The sequence below is a fragment of the Penaeus monodon genome, chromosome 4 (genome assembly GCF_015228065.2).
Source record: "Penaeus monodon isolate SGIC_2016 chromosome 4, NSTDA_Pmon_1, whole genome shotgun sequence".
NCBI classification, from domain to species: domain Eukaryota; kingdom Metazoa; phylum Arthropoda; class Malacostraca; order Decapoda; family Penaeidae; genus Penaeus; species Penaeus monodon.
Window position 1 is genome coordinate 45,938,249 of NC_051389.1, and position 5,000 is coordinate 45,943,248.

Genomic DNA, 5,000 nt, shown 5'->3' on the forward strand with positions numbered 1-5,000 from the left:
TCTCCTAACCACCCTCTTCATCACAAACATGCTTTCACCTCCTTTCCCCTTGCTATCCCCTTGTATCCACATCCTCCCCTCTTTCTCTCTTTTCCCCCTCCCCTACCATCCTCACTCATATCCACAATTCTTCTCTCCTCTCCTTTCCTCTTCCTCCCACTCTCATGTCCACTATCCTCTTATCCTCTCCCCTTTCTCCCTCACGCGCACAACCCTCTCTCCCTCCTCCCCTCTCCCTTAAGCCCACAACCCTCTCTCTCCCTTCCCCCGATCCTTTCCGTCCACCCTCTCCCCTCTTCCTATCCCCTCTATCGCCCTCTCCTCTTCCTTTTCATTCTAAACCCCTCCCCCTCTTCCTTTCTCCTCTACCTCCCTCCCCTCTCTCTCCCCTCCCCCCTTTCCTTTCCATTCCTTTCCCCTCTACTTCCCTCCCCCCCCCCTCTCCCCCCCCTTCCCTTTCCTCTATCTCCCCTTCCCCTCTTCCTTTCCCCTCGCCCCCTTCCTTTCCATTCCTTTCCCCTCTATCTCCCCCTCCCCTCTTCCTTTCCCCTCGCCCCCTTCCTTTCCATTCCTTTCCCCTCTATCTCTCCCTCCCCTCTTCCTTTCCCCTCTCCCCCTTCCTTTCCATTCCTTTCACCTCTATCTCCCCCTCCCCTCTTCCTTTCCCCTCTCCCCCTTCCTTTCCATTCCTTTCCCCTCTATCTCCCCCTCCCCTCTTCCTTTCCCCTCCCCTCCCTTCCTTTCCATTCCTTTCCCCTCTATCTCCCCCTCCCCTCTTCCTTTCCCCTCTCCCCCGCCCCCTATAATAGCACGGAGTCCAAGCATATGTCCCGGGTCGTTCCCATGACCCGAGAACTGTTCATGAAGCAAGATGTAATGAAAGTCTTGATTGAGGACACATGATTGCACGTTGATTTTGACGGCGGGGGAGGGGGAAGGGTCGGGAGGGGGGGAGGAGTTGGGGGGAGGGGGGAGGCAGGTAGAGGGGAGTAGGAGGGAAGGTAGTGAGGACATTTCGGACTGGGGTGGGGATGGAGGAGGGACAGAGGGAGGGGGGGTCGTGGGTGGGAGGGTAGTGAGGATATTACGAAGGGGGAGAGGGGGGAGATAGGTAGGGGGGAAGAGGTGGAAGAGGTAGTGAGGACATTTGAGAGTGGGGGAGAGGGAGATGGAGAGGGGAAAGGGCGTAAGGGAGAGGACAGGGATCTGCTGAGGGGAGTAGGAGGTAGAGGAGAGAGTTTAGGAGGGGGGTGGGGGGAGGAGGGAGTATAACCGGGATATAACCTCGTTAGCGGACTTCCTGATGCCGTATAACTCGTAGTGGATAGCTCGTCATTGTTGATGTTTATGATAATGTTTACGGGCTCTGTAGCTGTTAGTTTCGCCGTCGGCCACCAGGTGGTGTTTGCGAATTTCTGATGTGCTCTGGAAATGGCGATCGAAGCTGCAGGCGATGGACACCCTCGTTACGTTCAATAATTCGCTCGCAGCGTTTGACAGTTTCTTCTGTTCTGGATAACAGCAAAAGCACTGGTAGTACTACGTCTACTGCAAATGATGGTTGTGTTGGTGATTATGATAACTGTAATGGTGATGATGATGATTACACCCGTAATGAAAATGATTATAATGATGATGATAATGATAAAGAATGTACAGCAGTGATTAAAAAATGATGATAATGACAAAAATAAAAAAAGGAAAAAGTAAAATGTTGTAAATACCCTTTCTTCAATTTTTTTTCAAGCTAATTTTACTGCTCTATACTGCTCTTCTCCCCCCCCCCCCCCGAAAAAATAAATAGATAAATAATAATAGTTATTAATCAAAAATAAAGAAAAAAAATCACACAAACAGAATCGTGTCGCACCCAAGCATCTTGTACCACATACTTTCTACCACAATTAAAATCCCTCTTGTATATGTAATCCCCCCTTTGCGAAGCCTATAAAACGGGGGAGGTACAGAAGGAGAAGGAGGAGGGGAAGGAGATAAAGGAAGATGAAGGATGACAAGGATTCCATCCGATATCCTTGGTCTTGCTTATCCTCCGTGGCCTTCGTCGTTGCCTCCTTCCACGTACGAAAGGGATAAGCCGATTTGAGAGATAATAATCCTGTCAAGTGTTGTTGCTCGTGGCGTGGTGGTGGTGGTGGTGGGGGGGGGGGGGGGTCTTCTTAGCCTTCTGTGGCGAACTTAGCGTGCGTTTGTGTGGTTAGATGGGGAAATGGGTGGGGGTTGATTGCCCCTTTGTGTGTAAATGTGCGTGTGGGTGAGGTAGATGTAGATTGATAGATTGCAGGATAGATAGACAGATAGAGATAGATATAGATAGATAGATAGAGAGAGAGAGAGAAAGAGAGAGGGAGAGAGAGAGAGAGAGAGAGAGAGATGAGAGAGAGGAGAGAAGAAGATAGAGAGGAGAGAAGAGGAGAGAGAGGGGAGGGGGAGGAGGGACGGAAGAAGGAGAAGAGAAGAGAGAGAGAGAGAGAGAGAGAGAGAGAGAGAGAGAGAGAGAGAGAGAGAGAGAGAGAGAGAGAGTAGAGAGTAGAGAGGAGAGAGAGGTAAATCTTGACAGACAGAGAAGAATGGGGCGAGTAGACAGTACCATGGAAAACTTAAAAAACAAAACAAAACACAAACACTCCAGCTGATCCTTTACAAAATCTAACGAGCAATTCTCACATAAAATCCCCACCAAAGCCTGGACATCAGATCTCATCAACTTTTCGACATTGGTATAGAGAACAAGAAAGAAAGAGGAGTAGAAAAAAGAAGAAAAAAAAGGAAAAAGGAGAAAGAGATTATTGATCCGGGGTGTTGCAAAAGCCCAAGGATCATAGCTCGACGTGGCCACACCAAATCCATTTATCACGACCCCAACCTGGCCACAAACAGGCCACAGCTGGACCGGCGCGACACCCTGCCCTGCTCACTCATGTAAACAATATTTCAAAACGTAATCAACAACAGCTGGAGGTCACGAGTTGTACATTTAAATTCCCGTAAAGTAACTTAGTTTAAGGGGCACGCTGGCGACAGGGCCGTGTTGCAGAATAAGGAACATGTTGCAACTGCAAGGCTTCCAAGGATGGATTGGGGCTGACGGCGAGTTCCTTCTATTTTTTTTATCTCTCTTTTTTATATTGCTTTCGGAAGAGAACTTCGTGGGTACGTTGGGAGACGCAACGATACCGAAGAGATACAGGGATCTTCGTCCATAACTGCCTTGCATATTGTGCCGAAAGGTCCCTCAAGGCTGTGCATGTAGGATTGGTATATATATTGTGCTGAAAAGAACCTTCAAAACCTTCAGCATTAGTAATTACCAAGAAGGCAAGAACTAATGACCGGTGTTGCAAGTTCATAAAGTAGAAAAAATAGGATGCAATAAATACACCGGAATCATCTTCCGATACTGAAATAGATACTATTAATCAACTACCAACGCTCTTCTAGTGTATGACATTAACCATGGACTTTAACCAGGGCCTGAAAACGTGATAATAACTAAATGACAGACCCCGACGACGGACACCAACAGGTACCAACCATTAATCACAAGCGAGGATCAAATGGTAGGTAATAAATATCAGCACAATGTTCCAGGTCTTGCTATCAATTAATCAGGCCTTTAACTGCTACAAGTATAGGTTTGAACTGCGATCCTAGTAGGACCAGACATGAACAGCCAACATCAACTAAATTCTAGTTCCTTCCACAACGAAACGCATTGCGTCAGATCCGAGCCTGAGTTAACCGTAAACCAAATATTAACTATGGCTAACAACCAGGCTGTATATGCTAATTATCCGTATCAACGTCTCACTCAACATTATCATTCAGCATATATCCGAACCCTTTCATCAGCTGCACATACGAACCAGCGGCAGGAACCGGCAATCAGGTTCAGCCTCTCACAGGCGACTTACACACACACAGCAGCAGCAGCAAGCGTACCCGAGCACTGCCTGCAGTAATGAATATAATGGATATACTAATAAGAAAGGGTTTATACGGCCACTAGTGTCTCAGTAACGGCTCGAGTAATTAAGTCACCATAACCGTCGGGTATGCTGCACGACGTCGTATGTCTGGCCGCCGTTACGACTGAGGAAATGGCGCTGGTGGAGGACTGCCTCGGTTGCCTTCGCCGTGCTTGTGTTTGACCTTCCTTTTCGTCTTTTCGTGTTGCGTTCTCTCTCTTGGTTTCTTTTATTCTGCCTTCACTTGTCTTAGTTTTCTTTATCACTGTCTTACTGTCTTTATCTCTCCCTCGCTCTCTGTCTCTTGCTCTCTCTGTTTCTCTATCTCACTGTCTCTTTCTCTTTATCTCTCTAACTATGTTTCTGTCTATCTGTTTCTCTCTCTCTCTCTCTCTCTCTCTCTCTCTCTCTCTCTCTCTCTCTCTCTCTCTCTCTCTCTCTCTCTCTCTCTCTCTCTCTCCTCTCTCTCTCTCTAACTCACTCTGTCTCTCTCTCTCTGTCTCCCATTTTCCTTCTGGAAGAGCCTTTCGCACTGGCACCCTGGAGCCGCGAAGGCCCCACGAAAGCCCGAAATCCGCGTGCATGATGGCGGACAGATGAGCGTCCTCCCCGCAACAGGATGGCGAGGGAGGGGAACAAGCTCTATTTTGTGTTCTTCTGTCACGGGCGAGTCATGAGGTACAACGCGGGCATTGCCAGGTGCAAGATGGCAACATCGACGTGCAGGTACCACGCGGCGAGGACCTCAACAGCACATGTGAGGCTGGAATGCTAAAGCGTTTAGCCAAATGTTTATCGAATCAGCTTTACGAGCGATGTGAGATGAGGCAACAGTTTTACATGCAGCACCAGAGTCGGCTTTATGGCCCATAAACTCCGGCCAACACCGGGGATGACATGTCACCGTCGTCCCTCCCGCGTGTTGCCTGTCAGCACCTCGTAGTTTGGCCCTCCCTCTCTCCCTCTCTCCCTCTCTCCCTCTCTCCCTCTGTGCGCCTCTCGCTCTCCCTCCCT